Genomic DNA, 10,516 nt, shown 5'->3' with positions numbered 1-10,516 from the left:
AGGCATACATTCACACAGACATGCGCCTGTCAAATGTCTTTGGAGGAGTGGCTATGCATATTTCAATATTTATACAACCACCATCAGAGGTATGGCTAGGATATTATAGGAAAAAAAAACCGAAAAGCGGTTTCATAATAATTTGAAAGTCATTGGACTTCGACTCTTTTATCAGTGAGAGCTGTTCCCTAAATACGCTTAAGAGATGAGTTTCAAGTCCATGAGTCTTAATTATATCTCAGACTGTCTAAAAAACGAGTTCACGAGGAAAAACTTCAAAAAGTCAAAAGCGCAATTTTCGCAAAAATTAAAGAGGACAACTTTCGATTAAATTTCATTTACTTTCCTCTCTATAAAGATCTTTTCAAGTGCAACGAGTAAAGTTATAAAAAGCGTCAGTAAGATGAAATGGAATAGGAGGATAGACTTCGGAGGTAGGCTTTTACGGAGTGTTGACGGAGGAGGGGAGACATCGGCATAGGGATGGAGCAGGAGACCACCCCACGTCCGGGAGACTTGATTGCCGGGCCGTGACCGCGGATATCCGCAGCAAATGGCACGGCAAAGGCAGGACGCGTGGCTGGGATTGCCCCCACCGGAGGTCAGATAAGTACCAGATCAAACAAGGTGGCAGCAGCGGCCGGGTGGCTAATGAAGGGAAAAGGTCGCCCTATTTCGAAGTAGCCACGCGCTCGGATAGGATTTTATGTTCACGAAGTCGAGGAAAGAGCATGGGAAGCTATTTATCTGCATAGAGAGAATTGCATTACGGCTCACTGCGTTTCACGTGGATGCGTCATGGTATCAACTGTTCCAGGACGTTTACTCTAGGAGGAACCGCATAAAGATAGAAATCCTTTCGAATCGTTGCGGATGATATTCAAAGCCTGTTGGAAGTGTACTAATGCACAAAATATTGTCCACTGAAATGAAGTTTTCTTCTAAGGACGTGATGACATTTGAGGTAAGCATAGCTTGAATTGAGATTAAATTAAGAAATGTAATTAAAAGTAATCTAAAGGAATTAACCGCCGACGCATCCGCATGCGACATGCAACGTGACAAAGTGGTAGAAGTAAATACTGTGGGCACCTAAAGGAAAAACGCTAAATGCTAAAATATTCGCGGTCATTGAGTTTTATCAAAAATTCCAAGCATCACAAATAATGATTCTGAGATGAAGACTTCACCGAATATTAGCGTGACAAACTACTCGCTAATATACTCATATTATTTTCGCAAAATATTCACCTTCGAGAACTTTGCTACTGTATTATAGCGAAAATTTACAGTGAGCTCCAAAATCCGGGATCATCATTTTGTTATGGGGGTATATAAGTCTTAATGATTACTTTATATCTATATGAAAATTTAAATTTCTCATTTTTACCCTGATTTTCTTTCTTAGCAATGCGGGCGGTATACCTATACACCCTTGCCCATGCTATCTTCGTCAACAACTATCTCGTACCATCTTATCAATCGTTATTATTCCCCCATCAGTGCCAACCGCTGCTATCCGAAAGCGTGGCCCCCCAGTCCTAATCAGCTTGGTATCATACCTAACTATTCAAAAGTGATACCTTCATTATATAGACTGAGGGGCCTTGAATTTAATTTTCCTTGTCACCATAATGCGGATGACGGACTTATAGTTCAGCAATAGGGACAATGTACATGCATCTACTTCTCAAAATAATCTCCATTCTTGCCTGACTCTAATCTCTCAGTACTTTCAATACCAAATTATCATTCTAAGTTTGGCAAACGTTTTAACTTGAGCGTGGACTTGGGTGTATTAATTTCTTATGACTTTGCACACAAATTAGATCAAGTAATACTACCTCTTCGCCGCTTATTTTCCAACAAATTCCTTCACATAAAAGTTATGTATTTTAGCTTGATTCGTCTAAATTTTTATCTTTACTGCTTTGGAATATTTGATAAACTTTTTTTACGTCTCTTTTAATTAACTTAAAGAGAGTATTACCATAATTATTATGTATGACTATATAAAAATTCTTGGTCCACACAAGACCAAAAGAATGAATGATACGGCTTCAAACACATCTATTTTCATCTAGGGTTCTAGCCGAAACGAGCTGAGTTCAAGCCGTTTCTAATGCCCATTTTTAACTTTTATGGGATATTGAAGAATAAGGTAAGATTGACGGCGATAGTGGCTAGACGTAAGATAACTTTATGCATTGAAAGTATCAAATAATTAATAGGCTAGCATCAGTAAACAAGTGTTGATGACAGCAAGTAAGTCATCTTATCCCGGAATTGAAATCCAACTAAGAGTTTTACGAAACTTCTCACATGCGTACCAGGAAAAAGGCTTGGGTAATGCTTCACATTTTATGCAGCTAAATTGGAATAAGTTTTACGACACCAAAAAAACACATATAATATTACGGATGTTATGCAGAGGTGGAAGAAAAACATGACGTAGTGAAGTCAAAATATTTATTGAAAAAATTTTCGCCTAAAGAAAAATTCGAGGAAGAAAATAGTTCGAAAAAAAGTTTTCGCCGTCGCCGTGACGCGCTGCCACTTTCGCATACGCCACAGAAAAGTTCCCCTTAGGACTTTTCGTAATGATGTTGGTGCCAAGGGCATGTGTTACCTTATTCTTGTATTTTTATATGCCTCCGTCCTTTTTAAGTGCGGAGGATACGGGACTCCAAAGACACTCAAAGCAAGTTGGTCCGAAGCAGTGGAATGAAAGTGAAAATAATATGAAGAACTCAATCCCAAGTGTTTGAGCCATTTATTAAATTGGCTTAAACCAGTTAAAATTTGGAGAAGAAAAGCAAGACGGTATGTTGAAAAACGGGAAAGCACTTTTGTTATGTTTCCCTCGAGATCAGCAAAACTATCAACTCGCCATAATTATAGCACAAAACAAAGGATTTTACTTTCCTTGTTAATTAATTTAAATTCACCACCAGCAACATAAATTTAAGAAAAAGTTAACTGCAAAAGACACTTCAAACAAAGGTAGCATGCGAACGTAGTAATGAATAATATGTGCACCTTAACCCTCGCCACCTGTTACTAAAAAAATTACGTCCTACCTACTTGGGGTCTTTTTTGACCCCATCGTGGATATTATTTTTTTTAATGAAAAATAATACTCCAATGACTTATATTAATGAGTATTTTATTTGAACACATAACAGGTCAATTAACAGAAAAATCCCACTCCAATTTCTGGATAATTTACAAAAAATTTAAAATGTTACAATTTTTAGAATTGAATGAGGACACAATAGAACTACATATTTAAGTACATAGTTTGATTATCTGAATGCATATTTTTAAAAGTTAACATTTGCACTGTAATTTTAAAACTTTGTTATTACAATTTACAAAGAAATTGTAATAAAAATAAAATATTTTAACAAATTCTGATGACTCAAAATATTTGTGGCAAATTTTAATCTGAATCTTCATCTCCACTACCATTACTGTCACATTGCATACAGATGCTTCTCTTTTGAACATGATTACTACACACATATCTATTGCAAATATTACAATGAGTATTGGTTTTTTTGTCACTCTTACGTGGGCATATGCAACATCTACCACGCTTATTTTTGGACATAATTTCGATTTCATTTTCTGGCAGAATGTTGCCAATCCCAGCATTTTTTATGGCAGTCTGAATTCTTTTTGTTTGGCAACCGGTTTTTCCTATTCGACGATGAATTTCAGGCGTTATCAATTCTTTTGCTAATTCTAAAAGGAACCGCCGCCTAGAATTTTTTCCGCGGAAAGAGGGGTATTTTCTCAAATACATTTGATATGCATTTATACCTGCAAGGTCCATGATATCAAAGAAGATAGTCAATGGCCATCGTCTAGTCCCTCTTTTTACAGAATACTGTCGAGCCATTTGATCCACAGTATCCACACCAAATTTTGTTGAGTTGTAATAGAGAATTACTTCTGGTTTTTTCTTTTCAGAGGAACATATTTCAAATGCCTTATGTTGAGTAGACAATAATACCACTGATTTTCCTTTGCTGGGGACATAAGAAGTCAAAAGTGTGTTATGGGAAAATGCAAAATTTGAGGAATTAATCTCGCTGTTTTTTGATGGGAGGGGATTGGTGGCAATTCCCTGCGATTTTTTCGCATTGTACCCACGAGTGTTAGGGATAATTTTAATAAATCTTGGCCAAGATCAAAACTTGTAAAAAAATTATCTGTGGTGATGTTTCGACCAGACCCACTCAAGTGACTCACCAGATCCATTACTACCCGCTTCCCTTGCTGTATTTCACGCATATCTCCATGTTTACCTGCGTAGATTTGCAAATTTACAATGTACATATTTTCGCAATCCACAGCCATCCAAATTTTAATGCCGTATTTTCCTGGTTTCGAGGGAATATATACTTTAAAAGCACACCTTCCTCTAAAAGTACATAAATATTCATCAACAGTGATATTCGGACCCGGAATGAATGAACTTTTACATGCACTAGAAAATAAGTTCATCATTTCTGACACAGCTTCTGCCTTGTTTTTTGTTTCCCTTTTGCGTGCTTCCCGAGTTTCTTTATTATCAAATCTTAAACAGCTTAGAATATTTTCAAAGCGACTTCTTGACATAGTTTCTTTAAAAATTGGAAATCCAAATTCATCTGACCAAAATTCGTTCAAAGGTTTTCCTCGCCCTTTCTGAACACCGTATGTGATACACAGGCCAAGAAAAGCTAAAAACTCAATGGAATCGAGGTTCTTCCATTTGCGTAAGCTTTTCCTATCCTTGATTTGATTTGCCCGTTGATTAGTGTATTGACAAATATTTTTAACCATTAAATCAGTTATAAAGCATCGAAAAAATTCAGATTTTTCCACACACTGAATATGTCCTGGGAAACCTGCGTCCTGCCTGATAATATTCCTGGAGAGTATTTTTCCAGGCGTCTTTGGCTCCACAGTATCCCATTTTATTTTTTCATCTTTACTCACCATGAACCGTGAATCGTCTTTGACATATTCATCTTGTATTTCCTCATCCTCCTCTTGGTCTTCTATTTCCACCTCCATGTTGTCTTCCTCTGCTTCACTTCCATCACTCTCATTTGGAATGTCTTCTTCATCTGAGCCAAATAAATCGGTAAGAGCTTCGTTCTCGCTGTATCCAGGAGCAAATTTGACTCTATAGGCTGCCATAATTAGGAATTATTCCTGTATAACCTAATCCTACATTCGACAAGAGGAGATATGCATAAGAATACACCCTAATAAGTAGGAGTTGCAATTACATCGCACTTGGCAAATAAAACAACACTAACCATTCAACAAATGCATATGCCGTTGACAAAGTGATTTTTTTTTGCTTTGCTCTTAAATCCACTAGATGCAATATTTAAAACACATCGATTCCTTCAAAACCCTCACAAAAATATTGTGATTATTTCCTCACGGGAGCTGAAAAAAAAGGAAAGTGGAACTACGAGAGGCTTCAAAAACTTCATATAACCTAGTAAATATATGAATCAGAACAATTTCCCGTAAAGGAAATAAAATTAGTACTGAAGTAGTTGGTAGGTAGTACTATGGTTTACAAAGAAACACTTACCGGTCCGCTAATAATTCGAATGTGGGAGATACTCTTGAGCCGGATACAAAGGTTAGCTATGACTTCTGCAGTCGACGGAGGCGTGACCACAAGTGACGATTCTCACTGTATATGCCGAGCTCATATCAGAGGCCGAATACTACTACTAATTGTAAGTAAGTCAAGATACGAGTGGAGAGAACAATTGAGAGAGATTGCTGGTTACAAAGAAAGCACACTGTTGATGAAGAATCAGCTCTGCGAAGATAACAGTTAGATTCAAAGTTGCAGAGCAATGAGGGCTTCTACAATCATCAGAGGAGCGACCACAAGTTATCTCTCTGTATCAGCTGAGCTTATTTCAGTGGACGAATATTACGACGCCCGGAGAAAACATTGACTAGGCCTTGCTGATTACAAAGAAAACACCCTGATGGCGAAGAATTAGCTCTGCGCTGATAATATTTGGGTTGGAAGCTGCAGAGCAAGCTGAAAACGTAGTTTGCTAGCAATCACTTGGTATTATTCAGCTGTTTTTATGAGATGGGGTGAGGTGAACATGATTGACTGCTTATGAGTTAGTCTCCAAGTTCAATCATTTGACACTGCTGGTATGGAATAGATTTTGCTTTTGGTTAGCTAATCCTCTATTCATTTCCCTAAGTGGTAATAAAGCTTTCTCAATACGACGGTGTATATTACCATTATATCAAATTCGGTATAACATGCGAAGGAAATACATCCAAAAAATCCATGGCGATCTTCTACGATGTTCTTCCCTTCTAATAATTTTAACATTCAATGTGTTACTCATTTTATGATTAAAATGCTAATATTTATTCCTTACATGACAGAGTCATCAAAAAAGCAAACATTTGTTCAATTATTTATGAAAGACGATGATATCTCACCTCCAGGTGTTGAATAACGATCGGGGAGATTTTAGTTCCACATGCCCTACCTGGGGTCAGAATTGACCCCAAGCCAGAAATTATTTTTTTTTAGGATTCTTGATGCAAATGCTTTGAAAATGAAAAATGGAATTGATGTAAACTTGTTTTATAGGAGCATTCCTAAAATAATATGAATTAAACTGTAAAAGTTAAAAAGTTATTCACATTTTTCTATGAGCTGGGGTCAAAAAAGACCCCAGGTAGGTAGGGAGGGTTAATTTTAAGTCACTCTTCAAGTATTTCAAATTTTGGCAATGGATATTGGAAAGAAAATGAGTGACCAAATGAAATAAGATGCATGCATTACGTCATCCATCCATAATTTAAGCGGGTTGGATATGATTTTCACATATGTAAGGCAATATTTATCACATACTGGCGGTGTTGGAAAAGCAATTTGAAATTGCGATGAGTATTTAGACGGTATAACATCCATGCGTGGCATTGTACAGGAAGAATTAACCCAAAGGGATTTGTGTGCCGTGAAACTCTTCCTTCTATATTCGAATGTCCCTCGAGCTAAAATTTCAGGGTGAACTATTTACGGTGTCATGTCGTCCAGCATCTATCCGGGCGCAAATTAGTTCCTGGAAGTTGGAAGAATACATTCTGAAAGAGCGGAATAGAGAATGTTGGGGAAACGGGAAGGAGATGTGATCAAGTTAACCGTTGGCAACGGCGAGAGACGGAAAACAAGGGGCAGTGTTCAAAGGATGAAATAAAACGGAGGAAAACGAGCCAAGCCGAAAAATATGGAAAAGCGCAAACAGCGAGAGGGATGAGAACTTCACGGAGAGAAAAAAATGTGTGGGGGTGAATAAAACACGCCACGGAAAGCAGTGAGTATAGCCCTTTGGCCGTAGTCTTTAACCGTTGCACTCAGTTGTATTACCTCACTCTCTCAGAAAAAGGCTCCAAAACCTTTTTGCACAAAACTATGGTAATTATAATACGCAAAATTCAAAGAGTGCAGGCGTCACCATGTGGAAACTTAATATCAGTACAGCTAAAAATAAATTTGCCAATTTCACACAATAAAAGAAAATTACGATACTAAGTTTGCGTATTTGATTTTGTAGAATTGACGATTTTTTAATCTCTTGGTGATGTGAAATCGGTATTAGCGCAGAAGTGGAGCTTTAGTTATCAAAATAGCTTTTCTGCACATACGAAATGTGAAAACACGACACTTGGCTGTTACTCATGTGACGATATAAGTTTTCAGATATCTGAAGCCTAGTCAACACTGTCACTTTATAGGCATTTTCTCTTGATTATTGACCTTCATATCAATAAAAAAACATAAAATAAACGATCATAGACGGAGAACAACATTTTACCAACAATTTTAAAGGGAAATATATTTTCTGCAGACGAAAATATAATATCATAAATCCATTATAAGGGCTCTAAAATTAAAAGCTCCAGGTTTCAACCCGTAGAATGATTTTTTATTCGCTACTGAACAAATTTCCGATACGTTTTTGCTCCCTTGAAGCATTTATATAATTCTGAAAACTCATGAGAAAGATTGACCTCCGTTGATTATAAATATGGGGGTTTTAAATAGTAAAATACATCAAAATTTGGGTTGTGAATTTTTTGGAGTTTACAAACTATGTCTATTTATTTGAACATAAATATCGGAGCGCCTGGAAAAGTACCAGGAAAGTAGAATCCGCTCATTTGTCCTCGTCAACAGTATACCATCCGCCTTGATCAAAATATTGTCGCCGACAAGAGGTATTTCTGAAGCCGGAAATTGAGGTCCAAATGGTTTTCCCTTTCTCGAACCTCAGTTTGTTGGTCCGGAAGCGAGAGCAACGGCGGGACGAAGTTAAATTCCCTCTCTCAGTATTCCCATTGAATCGGCTACGCTACTGTTCTCCACGTTCAGTCACAATTAAAGATGATGTACTCATTTAAGTGTATTCTTCCCGTAAAAACAGCAGCAAGTTCGATTCATTTAAAAGCTTATTTTGTCATTTTAGAATAATGTGACTTTTAATATCGTGTACTGCAGAGTTTTAATGTTTTAATTGTATTTTCACAAAGTGATTATGAACACTTTGCCGTTTTTTCCATTAAAAAATACGTTGAATTACCTTCGAGTACGAATTCGGGAAAGAATATTATAATTTTTTTGTATTCTAAGGCATTATAAAGACAAAAAAATTGAAAATAGTCAAAATGACTATAAAATTGGCACCTTGGTAATGACGCATGTATCCAAGCCGTGACCAAGGATATATTTTCAGAGTTTGCGTGCAAAGAGGATTTTCTCATCCCATATGGAGGATTCACAGAATTAATTCGGAAACGTAATAAAGACGTTCACTCACAAGACATTAGCTGCTAGTGACACACTTGGTTTGTAAGAGTACAAGGCATTTCACTGGGGAAGTTTGAGGGTAGGATCCAGGAAGTATGCATGGGCGGAGGGAAAGCTGTTGATGGGGTTTTTCTGAGACCTGGTAGAAAAATATTGGAACGCGACAGCTGCGAGGTGGCCCACGGAACAGGAAAGACAAGGGGGGAGCAGAGGGGAGACGTTTATGGGAAATGCAAGTTGTGAGGCGTGCAAATGGGAGGGGAATTTTGAGAGGGCACAGCGGGAGGAGGGGAGGTGACGATAACGACGTCCATGATGACTAGTTCTTTCCCTTTCACCACCCAAGCACCCCTCACCAACACCAGCACCACGGCAGTCTCCTCCCCATTTCCAGGGTCCGCCATTATCGCCGTACACGCAGTGCACTGAGTACTGGGTGGTGTGCATGGCCGATCAGGAATGTCCCTGGACGTCGGGAAGGGCGGACGCGGAAGTTCGATCCAAGTAACGCGCTATTCGTGAAGTGAGTGGTTCTATTATTACCCCGATGTGCCTCTGCTTCTAATGCGGTTCAATCATTCTGAAACCTCTTCAACGAGTGGCGACTGGGATAAGAAATGGGCGAGTCCTCTCCGGCTCCGTTTAAGGGCAATTACGGACAGAAACCCCCCTCACCCCCCCTTATCTGAATTCCGCCCCCCGAGATGAATCACTGCTGGAAAGGATTGAGAGCCAATAAACTCTCATTTCCTTTCGCCTCTAGCTCTATCCGCATCATATCCTACGTAAGGGTTGATGAGAATCGTATAACGCACAGATGTTGAAAGACTTTCACGGAAAAGTGGTGTTTGGTAACTTGGAATTAATTTCCATTTTATATCATCGCGAAGTTTATCACTTGAGTTCCTCACACCGCGAGTGATTCTTAATTATAAATGTCGAAAAAGTTCACTTGTATTTTACTATACAATTTACTTAACGCTAAATACATGGACACTATAAAAGAAAATAAAACTGTGGGTTGGCATATTCTCTCCTCATCATGATCCAACCCCAATTGAAATAAGTAGCCGTCGAATGCAGGTTTATTGAGGTTAGATAAATATAAAAATGAAGCTAAATAAATATCGGCGGAATAGAACACGCGAGGGATGGAGACAAAGTAGGTGACGGGCAAAGAGACTGGGAAGAGCTGGGGGGATAAGAGAGGGAAGGGAAGGGGGAGAGAGGGCGTGTGTTATGCGAATTGCGAGCGTGGAAGGGGAGGAATCAAAGGAGAAGAACAAAAAACTCGCCCCTAGCTCCGTGTCCAACTCTTTGACAAAATGCACCATGAAAAAATACAAGGCCCCCGTCTTAATTATTTCACAAAGGAACAATGGTGGTAGAGGTGGTGGCCAGGGATGGACGGTTTCAGTGCGTAGCACCAAAATGTTGCTGGCAATCTTTTACATACCTGCGTTTAGATTTAGGTACTTTTGTGTGCGAAATGAAGAGCTATAACCAAGTGTAATATATCTTGCAATAATTAAGGTATTTTTTTAAGAAGAAAATATAATAGAAATATGTATGCCTGTGCAAAATTTACTTGCTCAAATAATCACGGTTGTGTATAACCAGGCTGCAAGAAAGTAAAACCATATTTGAGGT

At 38.3% G+C, this 10,516-nt stretch overlaps 1 long non-coding RNA gene across 1 annotated transcript; it reads right to left on the bottom strand.

Annotated features, from left to right (window-relative positions):
• Positions 1-4,462: 4,462 nt before the first annotated feature.
• On the bottom strand, positions 4,463-6,246 carry LOC124153474. The gene is made up of 2 exons (XR_006863664.1): positions 5,603-6,246; positions 4,463-5,451 (listed from the first exon to the last, which is right to left on the bottom strand). It is a non-coding gene; the product is annotated as an uncharacterized LOC124153474 (long non-coding RNA).
• Positions 6,247-10,516: the final 4,270 nt, after the last annotated feature.

The sequence above is a fragment of the Ischnura elegans genome, chromosome 1 (assembly GCF_921293095.1).
Source record: "Ischnura elegans chromosome 1, ioIscEleg1.1, whole genome shotgun sequence".
In the NCBI taxonomy this organism is placed as follows: domain Eukaryota; kingdom Metazoa; phylum Arthropoda; class Insecta; order Odonata; family Coenagrionidae; genus Ischnura; species Ischnura elegans.
Note: the sequence above shows the minus strand (reverse complement) of the source record. Positions and strands in the feature narration are given on the sequence as shown.